The 20,710-nt window shown below is 45.0% G+C and overlaps 1 protein-coding gene across 1 annotated transcript in view; it reads right to left on the bottom strand.

Moving 5' to 3' along the window:
* Window positions 1-20,710, bottom strand: part of ASTN1 (astrotactin 1) — a 281,866-nt gene that overhangs the window by 152,729 nt on the left and 108,427 nt on the right. The gene's annotated exons all lie outside the window — the stretch shown is intronic.

Consider the following 20,710-nt stretch of genomic DNA (forward strand, 5'->3'; position numbering starts at 1 on the left):
TCTGTGTGATGGAGGAGACACCTCCACAGGGTGGTGGTCAGGACTAAGTTAGGTAATAGTGTAAAGTGCCCAATAGAGTGTAACCCACAGAATCAAGGCCATCCTCAGCCTAACCTTAAATATCTCCACCAAAGTGACTGCCCAGCATGGAAGACCATGAACCAATCTAAAGGGAAGTTTCTATCCAAGTGTGTGCAGGAACCTTACCATCTGACATGACTTTTGGGTCACCACTGACCTGGGAGATAGCCGCCTCCCACTCCTACTGGCCACAGTGATGCTCCCATTCTCACTGCATCTCCAGGGAAGAGATCAAGACTCCTGTCCTAGAGTCAGGCTGGCAGGAGAGTTTTCTTCTGAACCTTATGCTCCAAGTCTACCCTCTGAAGCCATAACTTAAATACCAGGAGCTGTGAGTCTGTCAGAGATCAGGATGCAGTGCGCCGAGATCGAGCCCCTCCTTGGACACCTACCCAGAACAGGGCTGGGAGGGAAAGTCTGGCAAGCCTGTGCTGCTCAGCACCCAGAAGACATAAATTGTCCTGTGCACAACTGTAACCACTCCTTTATTTGGTCCATGTCTCTCCAAACCTATTGCATTATGTGGGGGTGTGCCACATGGCTCCTCTCTTGATCAACCTTGGGCTGCAATCACTGTAGCCCCGTCATACAGGCTGGAAATGAAAACCCCACAGGCTGAGTCAATATTATTCCCCCATACTTCTTAAAGGGGACTTTCCCAATCTCATAATCATTATGTCTTGGATTTATAAAGTTTCTCTCCCCGTAAATCTTTCCATTTACCCTCCCTCTCCTATCATCACTGTGAACAAAGAAGCATGTGCATGCACATACACACACAAACATATACCAACAACACACACACACAAACATATACAAAAACACACATTCACAACACACGCACACACACACACATTCACAAAATACCCCCCCACACACATAAACACAAACACACAAAAACATACACGAAACACATACACACACACACACTCACACACACACACACGATGTTGAAACTTTTGAACAGGCAGCACAGAGGAGCTGAGACAAGAAGCAACAGAGTAGCTGCCAAGTGACAGGTCACACCAGGTGGCTTATTGGGGCCTCCAGGTTTTCAAATGTCTCTTTTATCTGTGGAACTCCTTCTCCTAGTGAAATCTCTTATGCAAGTACAGAGCAAGCATAAACATGAAGCTGCTCAGGTTATGGCTGGGGTGAGAGTCCACAGCCACGAATACTGGCTCCTTGCTGACTCCCTGCTGCCCTGTCCTCCACCCTCCATCCGGGGTCCTGAAGACGTGCACACAAAGCCTCTGGGGCTTCAAAAGTGATGTTCTGAGCCCGCACCAGTTTGCAGAGAGGGAATGCTGAGTCCAACCCAATAGGTTTTCCACAGACCAACAACCCGTGTCTCAGAGTCAGACCCATATCCTTTCCTTCACCCCAAACTGAAACTGCAACAATAGGTAACTAAACCACACAGGAAGAAAAACTTGCAGAGTGAGAAAAGTTGTCAGACACTGAATTAGGTCTGTGCAAGCAAGAGGTAATTTCATTCCCTAAAGAGCTCTAAGAGTAGCATAAACATCCATCTCTGAGGAATGGTTTAAACACCATGTTTCCTGCACACACAGACGTTTCGGGAGCCCCTTGCACTCGCCCCTCCCCCCGGCCCCCAATTCTCCTTTCAGATGGCCACTGCAGGGCTGGAAGATCAGTATTAGGTTCTTTCCTGATATTATCCTATATAATAAAGAGATAATATGCTAATTAGACTGAACAGCAGAATGTCCGTCTGGACATCCTTCCAGATGACCGTCCGGATGACCTTCTGGACGAAGCTGGGACTGCGAGGGCTGGCCAAGACTGAGAGGGGCTGCGAGGGCAGGCTGGGGCTGGCTGGGACTGTGAGGGCCGAGCCCCTTGCATGAATTTTGTGCATTGGGCCTCTAATGCAGGGATAAAAAGAGAACAGTTGTCTATTATGGGGTCTTACTGTGTATCCGACATTTGTTTCAATTGCTCCACACTTTTAACTCTAAGGGGTAGAGTTAAACTATTTAATTAGATTACATGCTCCCTATTTTACATTGAAAAGGCTAAGGCACAGAGAGAAAAACACATAGTAAAACCCAACTTGCCCAAAGTCACACAGCATATGACTTGGACTGAAATGGGAACAAAGAGACTGCTACTTCAGAGCCCCTACTCTAACCCACGTGACCACAGTCATCCTGAATGAGTTTCATTCCTGGCATATATATCATAATCCTAATTCCTCCTACATCCATCCTAACTTCTTGAAGGAAAAGAGGAACTATTCAAAGTGCCCATCCAGCTGACGTGGGTCAGACAGCACTGTCATCAACACATGTCCTTGGACTAAGCACCCACAAGGTGTTCCACTTAGGACCCATCAGCAGTGGGAAATCCACACTCCCATTTTCAGGTCATACATTGCTCCCTGCCTGGAGGAAGTGGTTCTCAACCTTCCTAATGCCGCTACCCTTTAATACAGTTCCTCATGTTGTGGTGACCCCCAACCATAAAATTATTTTCGTTGCTACTTCATACCTGTAATTTTGCTACTGTTACGAATCGTAATGTAAATATCTGATACGCAGGATGTATTTTCATTGTTCACAACCCACAGGTTAAGAACCGCTGCTAGGCCCTCAACTTAGTTGAATTTCAACAAAGAAATCTGTGTTCTGGTTCAACTGTGAGACTCACTGAAAATCTCTAGGTTCAGCTCCTCATTTTCTGATAAAGAAACAAGGCCCAGAGAAATGGCAAAGCTAGAGAGTAGTGCCCAATTGGCTCTAGACCAAGACTCTCATTCACTGCTCTTTCATGGGACTGTTTTGGTTAGGTTAATGTGAAATTCCCATTTCCACGTGTCCGCCTACGCACTCAGGACTAGTTTATGTTTATTTTGTCAAAAACATGATGACTTAAAGGGAGCTAGAACACACATTTTCATTTGGCTAAATCAGTGTATTTAGCATCTCTAACTTGTGCTGGCAAGTTTCCTCTGCTCAGAGTAAGTGATTCCTAATGATCTCAACTCTTTAATAATCAGTTACCAAGAATGAGTTCCAGACACCAGGTGAAATAGCACAGGTCCCGGAGTGAAGATTCTCAGGTACTCACTGATGTCGTGGGGTAGTTTCTCTGCTTCTAGAATCCAGATTTGTGGCAGGTGCCACAACATTTTGATACAGCTTATCGATTATGGATTATTACATACACTAGAGGCCCAGTGCACGGGATTCATGCACTAGTGGGGGGCGTGGCCTACAGGATTGGTCTGCTGTGGGAACGCCACTCACCCAGGTCAGCCAAGGGGCTGTGGACCTGCCCTCTGAGCGGCTGCTCCTGCTGTGGAAGCGCCTCTCATCCTGGTCAGCTGAGCGGCCCTCCCACTGTGAGAGCACACTGACCACCAGGGGGCAGCTCCTGCGTGGAGCACCTGCCCCCTGGTGGTCAGTGCACGTCATAGTTACTGGTCAAGTGGTGGTTTTGATTATTCTGCCATTTGGTCGCTGGACTTTTATTATACAGGATAATACTACACATACGTAATGCTATGTGATATTATTATGTAATCTGATACTAATATTTTATAATAATGATTTGTAAAATCACCACACACAAATTCCTCTGAATTGCTTATCTGCCCTATCCAGAAAGAAAGTCATAAGTAGGCTAAACACATTCTCTCTCTCTCGCGTGCGCTCGCTCTCTCTCTCTCTCTCTCTCTCTCTCTCTCTCTCTCTCTTTCTCTACTATACTAGAAAAAGGCACAAGTGTAGCCTCCTGACCACTTTTTACAGAGACAACTTGGAAATCCAGTGTTCACCTCTGATTACTTTTACACTCCTATGATAAACTGTAGTTCTTTGATATTATCATTACTTGTGATCTCTCATACTTCCACAGAGGATTTTTCAGCAGTTTCAGTAAAAAACACATATGATCTAGGATTTTCTTTCAAATCATCTAATGAAACAAAGAGGTGGGGCAAGTGGAATGGAAAGAAAGCCTGGGCCACCAGCTGTAGCTAGGAGCTTCCTGATAACCAAGTTGAAGAAAGAAAGGAAAATTGCCCATATCTTCTTGTCTGACAAAAGCCAAGTCTGTTGGGAGGAACAGACCTGCTCCATGCATTCAACTCCAAACAGACTTCCACCTGGATGTGAGCATGAGCACATGACAACATAATGGATCTATAGAAAGTGCTAAGAGTTATTCACACACGCGACTTTGGCTCTGAGTTTCTGTAATACCTTAGCTGTGTTCGGAGCATATTCTTCATTTATGTGTCTTAGTTTGCTTTTATGGCATTAAGAACAAAACAAAATTAAGAAACATCTGGATCCAAGTGAAACAAGTTGCAAACTATGAATCTTAAAAAATACCCCTTGCCAGTGCGGCTCAGTTGGTTGAGTGTTGTTCCATGTACTGAGAGGTCACAGGCTCAATTCCCAGTCAGGGCACATGTCCAGGTTTCAGACTCAATCCCCAGTAGGGGGCGTGCAGGAAGCAATGGATCAATGTTTCTCTCTCCTTTCCCCCCTTCTCTCTCTCAAATCAATAAAAACATATTTTAAAAAATTATAATAACACTGACTGCATGATATGAAATTATTTTGCTCTTTGTTCATCTTTCCATGAGTTTTCTGATTATTCTATTGATTTTCCTCAACACTGAACATTTTGTAACTAGAAGTGCATTTGGGACATATGAGAATTCCACATCTATTAACAAGTTGCTTGCAAAAAAAGTGGCATTTAAAAATATGTTTTTCTTTAAAAATCAATAAATCGTTTCTACTGGCTTTAACAGAGATCAAACAAATGAAATCGGCTTTTATTTTATTATGACACTGACATTTTCAGCACTTACCCTAGAGAATAGCATGAGGTTTGTCAGGTAATTTGCAGACTTTAGAATCTTTTATATAACACCGATGGTGATTGCCCAGGGATAGAACATGCTTGGCAGATCTCCCTTCTATGCTTAGCCCAGTCATGTAGGTCAACCACAAGGCCATCTCATTATCTGACCTGTGTATTGGTTCTGGATATGGGTCACGTCTCCCTCCCTTAGCTAACTCCTCCTTGTCCTTCAAAGTGAATTTAGTGACATAATCTCAGAATATGATTCCTTAATCTCGCTGAATTGCCCATAGAACCCTCCATATGACTCTAACCACAAGGACGTTTACCTTTGATGTGCTTGTCAACCTCATCTAAGTTTTAGACTTCATGAGAGCAGGAGCCACCAAGGTCCAGGGTTAAGCCCAGTGCATGGCATATAGCAAGTGTTCAATAATTGTAAAAGAAAGAGACGGAAGGAACGAGAGAAATAGAGGTAAACTTTGAGTATATTTCAATATGGACATCTTCTATGGGCCTGCAAGCAAAGCTTATATAAGTCAGTTGCTTATGTGACTCATTCATTCAATTCATTCCTCAATCATTCACCAAGTACCTACTCACTTTAGCAAGGCATTTTTCTAGTGGTCACTTTTATGGGGATTCTGCCATAACTAATACAAGTATAGATCCTAATCTCATGGAGTTTACACTGGAGTTAGAGAAAATAATCTGTATAACTCATTTTTAAAGGTAAATGCAGGCACAAAGGAAGATAAAAACAGCTCACAGGGGCTAGAAGGCAGTCATTACTCTTCTTTTTCCAAGAGAAGAAACTGGGACAGGTAAAGAGATCTTGGACTAGAAGGTACTCTAGGTATCATCTCAGGGGTGAGAGGAATCCTTCTCTTACCCCAAATCAGTGTCATATGATCCCTAGATCTCAAAATAAAGAATCTGGATCTATCAATGTCATCAACACTTAGGATGTCACCTGGATTTTGTGAACCCTTGGCAAAGAAATGGAAAAGCTGAGATTTGTTTCCAGCTACCATCTGTCAAGGGACTACAGCCAATTAATCAGCTCACATTTCAAAGCTGTTTCACCCTAGGAGGAACCAGAGGAGTGAATCTGAGACATAATTAATTATCCCTCAAGACAACTGGACATACTGAATTCCAGTGATATTCCAAAGGGAATTAAAGGGTGGCTAACAAAATAAGATTCAAACAGACAAGTTTGGTGGCTCACGTCAACTATTTCTCCCCAGTAACAAACCCGAAGGTCTGGGCACAGGTCCCTTCTCATGTATGACAATGATCACTCACATTCGTCTCTGGCTTTCAAAGGAAACAGACCAAGGGGAGAAAAACTAATGCCCACATGGGCAATGCTGGCTATATTCTAATCTACATTCAAATGGGCCAGGGATAAGGAATGAATGAGGTAGATAGGTGACTTTTCAAAGTCTCATCCAACCCTGTGTTTCTATGAGCCCAATGGAAAACCAGACCCAAATTACTAAAAACATGAACATCACCAATAAAACAGCAGGGCTAACCAGTGGAATGATAGCGCATAACTTTCTGGAGCTACCTGAGGCCTTCGTCTATCAAATGAGGTGATTGAAAGACCTGCATCTTCCAACCTGAACATGCCCTGAGTGTAATACTGGTCCCTGTAGAACTGGAAGTAACTTGAAAGAGGTAAACGGATGGTAGAGAACATGTCTGTGAGCAGTTCCTGCCCAGTAAAGCCAGAACTGCAGACCACGAAAATAACGGGCCCTCTCCTTCCAAGGCGGGCCAATGAAGTCCCCAGAAGCCCACCTACCCACTTCCCCAAAGGCATAATAAGGCCTTTGAAATCAGATGATGTCATTGAAATTGTAGTAACAAATTCTTGACCTTGAGGCTCCTTTTACTGCCAGAAGGCATCACCTAAACTAGAAGAGAAAGCTCCATGGTTTGTTCTTCTGGCAAATTCTCTTTTCTGTGATGGCTGGTGAATAGAAATCCATTATCCCCTACCTGTCTCCTTCCCAAATGGAAGACGAGAGAAACACTTCAAGCATATTAAGTACAGAGTTCAATTTATAAATTATTAGGAACATTACCTCCCCTTGAGGGCTTTCAGAAGTCTTTAATCGTGTAGAAATGCCTTCCAGTTGCCATGGGCCACCATATTAATTAGAAGGCCTCAATATGTCCTCTGGGGCTTCTGACGTGAATTGCACATCCCACTGGCAGGGGACAGACCCGCCTGCCAGGTTAGCCTCTCACTGGGGCATGATGCCAATGCAGCCTGCTGTCGTGAGCTGCTTCAAAACCTCTTCCCCATTCTTCTAGATCAAGTATCCAAAGCTTAGGAAAGAAACAGGATGTCTACATTTTATCCCCTCTCATTAAAATGTAATTTGTTGGGTAAAGGTAGGGACCAGGCAATTTTCCATAAGCAAGAGGCACACTCTAAGAATAAGGGTCTTCCAGGTCAGGCAGGTTGACATTTGAGGGCCCTTCCAAATAAAGAAGCCAAGAGCATGGAGTTTTCTCAGGAGGAAACTCAACTATATAGCTTTACTTTTTTGTTTCTAGGTCTAAAAGTTTTAATTCTGTTAGGTTTGATCACTACCTATGTCTTTAATCTGGAAAGTTTGTCTTCAGTTTCTTCATAAGACTTCAGGAGTTTCATCTAATGACAGCCTGAAGCCCTACAGGGAAGTGGCCGGAGGCTAGTGTGCTGGAGTCAGCCTGGGCTATTTCAAGTTGTTCTTTCAGATTCTTTTTATAGAGCTGCTTTTTTGGTTTTGGGATTTTTCTTGCCTCAGAGCCTTCACTTTTCTGTCCCAGAGCAAAAGCAAAGGAGTGCATTTGCTCCTAAGTTGCTCAGAGCTGTCTAATCATTAGCAGCTTCAGGGACCTGTCCTTTGATTTGACCTGTCTATCGTTTAATGAGAATGCTAAGGCAAACTGACGCTGAGAGAAGTAGGGTGAGAGAGAAGCAGCTTGTTATGGGATGAGTTTTCTAGGTCCAAGGCAACCCTAATAGATCACCTAATTCCAAAGAATGGCCTAGCCTCCTGCAGAGCTGGCAGCAGTGAGGAATCAGGTGACAGGGGCAAAGCTGCAGTCTTCACATCCCTCTAGATCAGTGGTTCTCAACCTTCTGGCCCTTTAAATACAGTTCCTCATGTTGTGACCCAACCATAAAATTATTTTCGTTGCTACTTCATAACTGTAATGTTGCTACTGTTATGAATCATAATGTAAGTATCTGATATGCAGAATGGTCTTAGGCGACCCCTGTGAAAGGGTCGTTCGACCACCAAAGGGGTCGCGACCCACAGGTTGAGAACCGCTGCTCTAGATGTAGACTTCACCATGTTCTGAGATGCTGCTGCCTAGTCAGACATTATGATGGAACCCCAATCGGTGTTAAGACAACACCGATAACCACGTGTGTGGTTATATGTGTGCATGCACATGCATGAATGGGTGACAGGCAGGCTAGGACAGTGGTCGGCAAACTCATTAGTCAACAGAGCCAAATATCAACAGTACAACGACTGAAATTTCTTTTGAGAGCCAAATTTTTTAAACTTAAACTATATAGGTAGGTACATTGTTATTAACTTAATTAGGGTACTCCTAAGGCTTAGAAAGAGCCACACTCAAGGAGCCGCATGTGGCTCGCGAGCCGCAGTTTGCCAACCATGGGGCTAGGAGATAAAAGGGTCCACACAAAAGCAAAAGCACCCCAGGTCGCTGTCTCAGCAAACCCAGGGCAGAGCTGCATGAGACAGCCTGCCTCCATGGGCTTTGTGCATCAGCCCTGCAAATCTTCACAAGCCAAGCATGAAGCCAATAAAGAAATACTCCAGCTGGGTAACACTCAATACCTACTCTTGGCCACATTCCCTTCCTCCTTTCCTCTTCGTTTTTATGCAGTAGGTGATCTTCATGAAATAAAATAATAACAATAATCTGCTCCATTAGGACCAACTGTTACAGGAATTACTGAACAAGTAACAGAAGAGGCAGCTGGCACAGTATATGCTAATGACCATTAGACTTTAACCCTCTTTCTCTCTGAACATAATGGAGTTGTTAAACCCTTCTTCCCCCCACTTCCTCAAAGTCAGACAATCCAAGTCAAGGGGAAGAGAGAAGGTCTCAGAGATATAGTCACTTCGTGGGCAGCAGCTGGAACTGAGCAAATAAAAATCACTATTCAAGACTAGTCACTGAGGGCAGACCTCAGGCAAGGTACCTGGGGAGGTGGGGGGATTCTAATGCACTGGGGGGATTACAAGGCTTCAGATGAAAACAATTGGAAACATAAGGGAAGAGAGATTCAAAACGTCAAGATTTCTCTGAATTTGGTACATAATCGCCAATGTCACTCTCTGAACTAGTGAAGATTTAAAAGGGCTGTTTCTTCCCCAAATACAGACTGAGATGGGCCCTTAATGGCTGTACTATTCAGAGATGATAGTTGGGACAGGTGGAAGGCCCTTCACATTGTGTGGGATTTGGTCACATTCTTGTCCCACACAGAGAAGTACAACCTTATCTTCATAATTGCCATTAGGTCCGGTGTGTCATTGCTTAGGAGTCATGCCTGGTCTTCTCTCACAGTGGGATCTCCAATGGCACCGAACCTCTACTGAGAGAGGTGACAGCCATACATAGCTGATGGTTAGTTTTGTGAATATCTTAAATGCTACAAACCATTGTGAAAGCTTTTCTCAGCTTCCTACAGCAATCCAGCCTATGTGCTTAATTCCTCCCCCGAATCCTGCTTTATTTTGCTATTCTAGGCACAAACTGCCTTATTCTTACATATCACATATTGAAGAGATAATTATATTATTTTATTTAATCCTACCCACAATTATAAGCAGAATTACTATTTCCATTTTTTAAATGAGGAAACAGAGGATAAGAGGGGTTAAATAACTTGCCCAAGTTTATGCAGTAGTATGAGGCCAAAGATTCAACCACTGATCTTACTTATGTATTCCATGACCACGAGTAGAAAGGGGCCCACCACTGTAGTCTGGGCCCTGATTAAGCCCTGAATGGCCTTGCTCCTACACACATAACTCTTGTGGTTATGCAAATGAGGATTCCCAAACATCCACACTCAACACTGTCTACACTGCCTGCCACAAAAGCCCCAATCTTTTTCTGTTAAGCTTATCATTGGGTTGACCAAATGCATAATTTCAAGCAATAATTTAATTGTGCCATGGGTGACCATACTTGTCAGACTGTCGTTTTGAAACAGGCAGGGAAAACCTATAGAGAGATCTGTTCTTAAGTAGATGTTTTCTAAGTGAACTCTGTTGTCTCCAGAGTCTACAGGCAACAGATGCTCACTCGTTTCCTTGAGAGCAGTCTACCACCCATGCACACGACTTTGCTGTCTATTTGCTGTCTGCAACCCCTTGTTCTGGGATCAGAGATCTAAGAGGAATGGTAGATGTTTTCCACAATGTAACAACACATGTAGAAGACAGATTGGGAAGAAAATCTTGAATTTGAACACTTTCAGGGAAACTGGGAACTGCAACTCAACAAACTGCTGGCCAACAGATTTGGAGAAGGTAGGAGAAACCATGCAGGTCAGTTTTTGCGTTAGGTACCAAAGGGTAATGGTCATACCCAATGCAAGTCATTCAATGTTGGTCAAACACAGAGGCTAACAAAACTCATCTGCATTGCTTTCTGCTTACAAACCTCCTTGAATTTGTCACTGATCTGACCCGCAACACTGAGGAAAACAGTGAGCATCCACAGTCACATCCCTCTAACACTCCAGCTGTAACTCAATTTTGGCATCCAAGGAAGATGGATATTAGAGCTAAAAAAAATCCGAGGGGGAAAAAACCCAAGAGGGAATTAAGGACTAGAGGAGATGACGTACATGTACAATTAGCACATCATACACTGAAATCCCTTCCAAGACCTATTCCTTGCCAGCAAACTTTGGCATCAAAGGGGGTTGGGAGAGAGAAGACTGACAGTTACAAGAGTCTCATCTTGGGCCAAGCACAAAGTGCTGTGGCTCTTATTCCTCCCCCCACCCTGCCTTAAATTATTAGAATTCAATTTTTTTCTGGAACTAATCAAGCCCCAATCTGGGAGAGGCCTGGTGTGTGAAGGCAGCTCTGAGAGACACTGCTGTTCTCATTAGGGCAGGCTTCGTTAACCCACCAGCTCCAACATCAGCGGCAGATTGTCTTCAACTAATTACATTTTCGCTAGGAAAGCCATTGTACAAGTCTTCAAATCCTTCTCATCATTAATTTAAAAAACACACACACAAAAAAAATAAAACAATGCCCTGCCCTGCCTCCTCCCTCCCTGGCACCCTACCCACCCCTCACCACATGCTGTCAGCTCTGTCCTAGTTTTCTAGTTTTTTTCTCTTGTATCTGGCATTAGTTGGGGGGTGGGGTGATAAGGTAGAGTAGCGACCCTGGCACCTGTAAGCCTGATTTCTTCCCTAGCTGACCAGGGCTCACTCTGTTCCTGGCCAGATGCTAGGCACATAAGCCAGGAACTTGGGCACAGGTCCAGGCTCATCAGCAAGGATGGGCCAGAGCAAAGGGAAGCTGGAAGCTGAGTCCCAGCTCTGCCCTGCCCCCTTGGGTACAGACAAAAAGCCCAACACTGGTATTGTTTTGATTTACTAATCAGGAGCTTGATGATGAAGAGTCAATCCATAGGTCAGTCCGATCCGGCAAGAGACACTCACGTGACAGAAAGAATGTCGGGGTTTCTTGCTTCCAAAGCAAGTAATGAGACACACATCACCTTCCCAGACAATGCTAAATTCTGCACCTGGGGTGGGCATGTGTTCCTGACCCCATGAGTGCCATTCCCAGCCAACCTGTTAACAGCATGACTACTTAATTCAGATCCCAGTTGTTCCTAGTTTTACAAACCTCCTTGAATTTGTCACTGATCTGACCCACAACACTGAGGAAAACAGTGTTAATTTTTCTAGTTTTAATTTTTCTAGTTTTAATTGTGCTGATTTACTTGTTCTATTCTTAACATTCAGCTCTATTGTAAGGGAGGGAGAGAAATCAAAAGGAGGTTGGGAGGAAGGCGGGGAAGAGAGAGAGATAGATAGCTAGAGCTGGCGGAGGGGAAGGGGCCTTGTCTGTGCCTATTCCTGAGCCTTCGTGCTCTCCTCCACAGCATGTCCACTCACCCTCCCTCCATTCCCTTACGTCCCAGCATAACTCCCACTCTTTCCTAAAACTGATTTTGCTTACTCCAATCCTCAGACATGTCATTCTCTACCACATCCGAAAGCATATGTGGACATTTCTGAATTAATCTTTAACCCCTAATTCTGCTGTTTCTAGACTTGCAGGCAAAGACCATGTGTTAAAACGTTTCTACAGCCCCAGCCCAGCCCAGGGCCCAGGAAGCCTGGCGCCCACAAGCCGTGCACAGTGTGATTAACTGCAGGGAGGCACACCCAGATGGCTTAGCAAGGTTGGTAAAGCATAAATAGCATGATGTTTACACACGCTGTCAGTTCAGACTCCAGGCCTCTATCTGAAAGCCCATCTTCACTCCTCTCAACTGGCCCCTGGCTGCCTTGCCCCAAGGAAGAAGTCAGCTGACAGTAGGGTGTCAGCCTCCTCTCTCACAAGGACGTTCAAATGGCAGGTCCATGCTACAGAGCCATCACCCAGAAGACATTAGCTGTGCTTTCAGAAAGTGTGATGGCTTAGACTTATCCAACCTCAGTGTCACTTATACTTTTCTGTGCCATTAGCACCCTGCTGGGGGAGGCAGAGTGCACCTTTCAATGGACAGGGATTTTTTTCTAGTAAATGACCTGTACTTAGAACTTACCTGTACCTTACCACACAGACCTCTGCCTGAAGAGTCTCATCCCCAGAGAGGGCAAAGAAATGTGCCATCACATTTTATTTTATCTGCATCTGAGGATATGTTTATTGATTTTAGAAAGAGGAAGGGAGAGAGAGAGAGAAACATCAATGTGATGTGAGAGAGAAACACTGATCGGTTGCCTCCCATGCGCATCCCAACCAGGGATCAAATCCACAACACCTAGGTATGTGCCCTGACTGGGAATCAAACCTGCAACCTTTTTTGGTGTACAGGATGTTGCTCCAACTAACTGAGCCACCCAGCCCGGGAATGTCATTGCATTTTATAATACCTAATTATAGGAAGAACTGGACCATATGCTTTACAAAGGGAATGGTGTAAATTTTTTTAAAAAGTCCCTTCTCTTAGAAACCAAAGCTTTATATTTTTTATTAATCTATGCATTACACACACACACACACACACACACACACACACACACACACGGGGCAAAGTAGGTTTACAGTTGTTTGTATGGAAAATGCAATAATCTCTATATATAAAGCCTAAGTGTCCGTCCAACCATCTGACCAGCAGCTATGATGTGCACTGGCACCAGGGGGCAGATGCTCAGCACAGGAGCTGCCATGATACACGTTGGCCTTTTAAAAAGAAAAGGCACTGCAGACCTGGTGCTGACAAACCAACACTCAGCTTCCCCCAAGTGGGACACAGGCCCCACCACCACTCCAGAACGCCAGCCCACCAAATCGCAGCTAACACTGCCAAGACCCCATGTCGCAAAATGAGGCTCACAGTACAGCCCAGCCCAGAAATGGTGGCTGTGGGCGCCAGGTAATGATGTCACATAGCAATGCCTGGTTTCCTCTCCCTAGTGACTAGCCTCCTTGGAGTTTCTTCAACCCAGTAACCCAACTTGCTTTATAGCCAGGTGCAAACATTTTACACTTTAACCAAATGTCTGTGAAGCATTTTCCCATGCCTCGTCTCATTTGATCCTCACAGAAGTCCTGGAGTAGGTAGATAGGAGACTTGGTAGAATCCTATTTTATTTTCATTAGCCGGAAAACAGAGATTTCGAAAGTTTAGAAACTTGACCCAACTGAAAGGAAGTAAGAAATGGTGGAACTTGAAAATGACATCAGGTTTTCTCACGGTGCAGAATATAGCCAAACGCTGCTACAGTTAAATATTTTACCCTTTGTTCTCCCTCCATGATCTACAATAATAATCTGCTTTGTGTTGACATTTACTGTTGTGTTGCTGACAATTACCTGAAAGAGAACTTGGGGTGCTTCACTGAGCTGGTAAAAGTTTAGCTAAATTAGAAAGCAAGTCTAAGTAAGCAAGTTTATTCTATATCTGAAAAAAGGTTAATTGACTTACACATGTGTGATACATATAAAGCTCTCACTGGCGCTAATCGCACTCATGTGTTTCAATCTGCCATTGTCAATTGTGAATTTGGTTGACACGTCTATTATAGAGAAAGGACAAATAGTGATATTAAAATATTCCCTCTAATTAATTTTCTTTCAATGTGTTTGAATCTATGCCCCGGGGCACTAGTTAATAAATAATAATATAAGCATAAACTCTGTTTCATGTACTCACAACTGGAAATCTACTTTTGCCTCACGCTGTATATTTGAATTTATATTTTTGTTTCTGTAGACTGATTGCAGGTAGGAAGTTCTAGTCCATTTGCAATTGGGGAGAATACATTTGCCTTAGCAAGCAGACCAATCAACGTCGGAGCCAGCAGTTTTCAAGTTTTCTCTGCCATGACAGACACGGGGTACCCACAGGGAGACACCACAGGACATGGAGGGCTGATGCATTTCCAGCACCAGCGATGACTCCATTTTTCTCTCAGTCAAGAAGCCGTACCCGGGTACATGTTGAGTGAGAGAAACCTGATTACAGGTCATTTATAACATTGACTCCACTCTAATGGAAAAAGGAAACCAGTCACAAATGTCAGCATTCTACCTACTATTAGTATCCAATTAACTTGCCACACTGCAATTGATGGGGATGTGGCACTGTGGTTGCCAACTACAGAAGTGTGAATGCAGCCACCAAGGACAATTAGCTGCGTTCCTGAGGGTTTTTTTATTTGTTTGTTTGGGGGGGGGGGCAGTTTTGCTTTGCCCAGAGGCTGGGTCAGGGACTGCCAGTCTCTAGGCCCTAGAAGGGGGCTTCTCCATGCTATCACACCAAGCAATACCACCTCAGTCTTTATGCCATGCCCTGTAACACTAAAAACTGAAATTCTTACTCAAAAAGTCTTTCACAGAGATTTTGCTCAGTGTGAATTTAAAATAAAATTTTTAATATATTTGTATTGATTTCAGAGAGGAAGGGAAAGGGAGAGAAAGAAAGATAAATGATGAGAGAGAATCATCCATCAGCTGTCTCCTGCACACTGCCTACTGGGATCCTGCAACCCAAGCATGTGCATTGACCGGGAATCAAACTGTGACCTCCTGGTTCATAGGTCAATGCTCAACCATTGAGCCACATTGGCTGGGCTAAAATAAATTTTTGAATAGATATATAGAGAGGGCTTTGTAACCTAGCCAGCTCTGGTGTGTGTGACAGTCTTCCCCGAGGTCCCTTTTCTGTGACTATGTGGAGGAAAGAAGAGAGGTGAGGATTTGGTGGAGAGAAAGGAGCCACAACAAGCAGAGGAGACCTGAACTGAATATGTGGCCAGAGGTCTTGCAGGACAGAGGAAGGGACATTGTATCATCGGCTGGGTCCTCGTCCCCACAGTGCCACTCCCCAGTCAGGCAGCCCTTCGACCTCTTTGAGTCTGAGCTTCCTGTTGTGCCAGACTTACCTAGCCTTCCTTACAGGCTGACCATTCAGTCCCTTCTAGCCTCCTGGCAAGGCCCAGGCCCCGCTAGGATCCAAAGATGCATAGTCCCTGCATTCAGGAAATTCACATGAGAGGAGACAGACTCATGCACAGACGGGGACAATGGCAGGACAATGTACCAGAGATCACTCAACTCACCTTCCTGGGGGGGGGGGGGGGGTCACAGGGTGGATTTTAAACTCATGTGTCATTAGAAATAACCACACTTGGAGGAGCTGAGAGAGACTTGAAGCCAATGGTACAGAAGTGTTAAACAATAGGGAGAATGTAGGAAAGATGACAGAGGAGCTGGTTAGTGTGGCTAGGACAAAGTGGAAAGCAAGGAGTGGTAGGTGATAGAGGGTCAGATCATGGAATTTGCTCTTCAACGTGCAAGGAACTGCTTGAGCCGTTTCACCAGGAAGATGGTGTTTGCTCAGGAACATTTTCCCAGGAATGGCCTGGTGGCAGCGAGAGGGACATTTTGAGGGGAACAAGAGAGGCAAATGAACAGGTAGGACACCCTTGCAGCAGTCTGGTGAGAGGCAAGGGGGCCCTGTATCAGTGGTGGTCGTGGCAAGGTAGAGAAAAGAGGAATCTAGAGGCATCTGGAAAATAAAATGATCAGAGCTCAGTGCTAGATCAAGTGAGGAGGGAGGAGGAGGAAAGGGGATCTGGCTGGGGACCCTTTCAGTGGTCCTTGCACCAAGTGAGGCAGAGAACACGAAATGGAGAGGGGTTTGGAAAGGCTGGATGGGTTTCACTGGGCCTGTGTTGTTTGAAATGCACAGGGGACATCCAGACAGACAGATCTGTAAGTCAGAAGCTTGGGAGTGAGACAGAGGCAGTTGTGAGGACCAAGTAGAACAAAACATAATACAAACAAATTATACTCATTTCACAAACACCAACTGGGGATGTTTCTTGTGTGAAGCACTGGGCTGGAAGCTGTAAGAAATATAAAGATGAATCAGACTTAGACCAGATCTTGCCATTTGGGAGCCCAGAGACTCGTAGGGAAGGAAAAGGCACATCAAAATACTGACGCATTGGATGGAAATAGAGCCATGAGAGAGCCTCAGAGGGGTCTTCCCTGGCAGCCCAGCCATAGGAAGGAAGGGGCAGGATGGTCTCTGTATAAAAGATGGGGAGGGTAGCCAGGTGGCGACAGGTGAGGTAGGACCTGAAAGGTAGATAGGATTTGCACACGCACGGAGGGGTACTGAGGGCACAGGGCACAATGCCAAAGCCATGGCAGGTAGAGGGCCAGTGAACAGATGGTGCAGAAAGGGGGATCCTGGGCAATAAGAGTGAATAAGAAAGTTTACATAATGAAATGCACTGTGTGTGTGCGTGTGCATGATTTTCAAGTGAAATAACTCTCCTTTCAACTGTTCTGCTTCAACCCTACTGGCCTGGAGTGACATGAGGCTGGTAAGGCAACATGCAGCACAGATGCTGGGGGAAATGTCTGAATGTAGAAACAGCCCTTGGAATGTGCTCGTTATATTACACAGGAATAGTAACATGGCCCACATCCCACCCTAACTTTTTTCGTTAGATTAAATCGGTAAAAATGAACATCAAATCCAAGACTGATCAGAGAGGCGAAGGCACTCACAGGGGCATGCAGGCGAGGAAAGCAGGGGGAGGGAGGCAGCTGAGTGTCTGTGCCTATGAGGGGACCCTGTGTTCCTGATGGACATATGGCCTGGACTTGTCCCTGCCGCATGTGGAGGCTGCCCCAGAACCCTCCAGGTCAACTGAAGGGAAGGTACCCTCTGAGTCCCTACATTGTTATTTGGCAAGTCAGAGTGCTGTAATTGTTTCTTCTAAAGCACACCTTTCCCCCAAAATACAACAGCTGTCCTAGGAACAGAGCACACAGGGCAACTGAGGCAGTAAGGTAAGGAAGAAATACAAAAACACTGACTTAGACAGGAGCCACTCTGCCTCTGGCCTCAGCCAAGTCATTTTATTTTTATTTTTATTTATTTATTTACTTATTTTTAGCCAAGTCATTTTAAGTAGGAGAATCAACATCCGCTCCTGAGAACCCCAAGTCCCCATAGGTGATTCCACAGTGCTCGTGGGACAGTTCTCCTTGTGAAATCCCCCAAGCTGGAGGCCCTTCCTGTGGACCTGCTCCCTCACGTGCTCTGGGGGCCCCTCCATCCTGAGGCCAGTCCCAGGAGGCTCCTGGAGCACTTACAGTCAGCAATGGCCGGGCGCACATCCGGAAGATGGCTGCAAACAGCAGAGCCATCTGAGCACCAGGGTGCCTAGGTCAGCACTCAGCAAACCCAGGTGTCCCCAAAGAGGCCCCTGTGAGACATGGGAAAGGGCTCAAAGGCACCAAACTCCTTTCAAAGGATCAGCACAGTGGAGAGTGCCAGCTCCCTCCCGGGGCAGAACCACTTCCATCAACTCTACCTGCAGGCACACAGACCCACCATTTCCCCCAGACCATCATCATCATGTTCATAAGTGGGGTTTGGGGGTGAAAAAAAAAAGGTCAGAGTTGCTCCGAGGATGGGAATAATGCTTTTTCACTCATTGCTCTGAAATCTGTTATAACCAGAGATTGCCGGTGCCCCTAAGTCTCCACTTCCACCTAGAACAGGGGTGGGCAAACTTTTGGACTCGAGGGCCACAATGGGTTCTTAAACTGGACCGGAGGGCCGGAACAGAAGCATGGATGGAGTGTTTGTGTGAACTAATATAAATTCAAAGTAAACATCATTACATAAAAGGGTACGGTCTTTTTTTTCAATAGTTTTATTCATTTCAAATGGGCCGGATCCGGCCCGCGGGCCATAGTTTGCCCATGGCTGACCTAGAACATGAGGGCTGGAGGCAGCCTCCATGGTCATCTGGTCTGGAGTTGCCACGCCCATCTGTGCGCTCCTAGTTGATGGCTGGTGGAAGTGTGGAACATTACCCTAACCAGTTTTTCTCAGTGGTTAGAGCATAAGCCCTCTGACTGAAGAAGGGTTCGGGTTCAATTCCAGTCAAGGGCATGTACCTTGGTTGCGGGCTCGATCCCCAATAGGGGGTATGCAGAAGGCAGCTGATCGGTGTTTCTCCCTCATCAATGTTTCTAATTCTATATCCCTCTCCCTTCCTCTCTGTAAAAATCAATAAAATATTTTTTTTAAAAAAAAGAAAGTGTGGAACATTTTCATTTTATTATTTAGTTTATAAACTAGCATTTTTCCGAACTTCCATGGAAATAATGAATAACATCAAGCCCATGCCTTTGTTGACATTTTCATCTAAGACACAGTTAAAATAAATTCAGCCAGAAAAAGCCAATCTACTTATATAGAAATATCAAGAAAATAGGAATATAGATTGTATAAATAGATGGCAAAAAGGGGGGAGTGCTAAGGTTTTGAGAACACTCATTTACAGATGAACAAATGGAGGCTCACGGAGGTGACGGAATTTGTCTGAGGTTTCAGACTTTCGAGGGGAAAGGACCCTAATCCAAGCCTCCTGACTTCGAAGTCAGTGGTTTTAGGCCACACATGTCCTCAGCCCAGCTTTAGTCACTGCTGAGGAGAGATGGAGGCTAGATGAGCCTAGCTGGGTTCTCAGCCTGCATCACTGCTGCAGAAGCTCTGAGCAGTGCCTGGCAGGGATATGCTGCTGCTGTCCCATCCCAATACCAAGTAGAGTCAGTCCCAGGAAGGTGGCCGTGCCCTGGAGAGCCCAGGGCCTCCGATGGCTGCTTGTTCTGATCAGCAGAGCAGTGAGGGGAGTGGGGCTGGGGACTGACACAGCCAGTTGACAGCCTGGAGTGAAGCCTTGGATGTACACACACTGTGACATTTAGGGAATAACAGAGAGTGCCTGAACATTACTGGGGATGCAGGACCCTCTGAGTTTGCTCTATGTGGCAGCTTACCTCATTGTGCAATGATGAGTTTAAGGCCAATAAATGCCAAATTCTGACATGTTCATTCATAAATCCAAAGCCTCCTGTGTCTTAGTCCCAAAGCCCTTCCCAAAAAAGACACAGGAAGGGAGGAAACAAAAGGTGGAATGCTTCAATAAACATCTCGTGTCTGGTCTCCCTTAGGGATCTCCTATGGCTCCGTCTTCTCTATGGTAATTGGGATTAGGAACCAGAACCCAGCAGTTCCTAGATACTGCTCTGTGAAGTAGCCCCTGCTGTCAGCTTCAGTCCAATATATCAATAAACTTAGTATCTGATTCATCCCAAGTTAGAAGGTACTTGACTCATCTCTATTGCTATTCACGGACATCAGCAGCAGCAGAAGGATCAGGAGAATCATAAATAGCAAGGCAGTATCAAGACTTCCCCACGTATACCTGAACTCCCCACATGTACTAAAGAGACCTCTATGCAACCTTGAGGAGGGTCCACTGGCATCAGCCAATCCTAGAGGCAAGATTATTTTTTTCTTTTTTGTTAATCCTCACCTGAGGATATTTTTTCCATTGATTTTTTTTTTAGAAAGGGAGTGGAAGGTAGGGAGGGGTGAGCGAGAGGGAGGGAGATAGAAAGAGAAACATAGATGAGAGACACATGGATTGGTTGCCTTCTGCACATGCCCCATCAGGGATTAGAGACTGAACCTGCAACCCAGGTATGTGTCCTTGACCGAGAATTTAGCCTGTGATCCTTTGGTGCATGGGCTGATGTTCTAACCACTGACCCACACCAGCCAGGGCAAGGCAAGACTCATAATAAACTTTAGCAGAAATTTGAGAGGGTCACAGATGATTTTATGAGGGGAGATCTTAATATGATTTGTCTACCTTTAGCCTCATCAGCAAGGCAAAGAGCCACCACTAACTATTAAAGTCTTACATATCAGTTCCACACAAACCAACTTGATCCTAACATGTCCGCAAGCATACTCTACTCCCATACATGTGTGAACACCTCTATTAGGTATTTTGCTTTAAGAGGCTGTTCCAACATATCTGTGTTGTTTTTTTTAAATAATAGTCTACTGTGTATGTCACAGTTGAAACCAAGCAGGGGCCATCTGCTACACAGAGAAGAAAAACAGCATATTTGTCATCAGTATC

This window comes from Myotis nattereri (genome assembly GCF_964212035.1).
Source record: "Myotis nattereri genome assembly, chromosome: 18".
NCBI classification, from domain to species: Eukaryota; Metazoa; Chordata; class Mammalia; order Chiroptera; family Vespertilionidae; genus Myotis; species Myotis nattereri.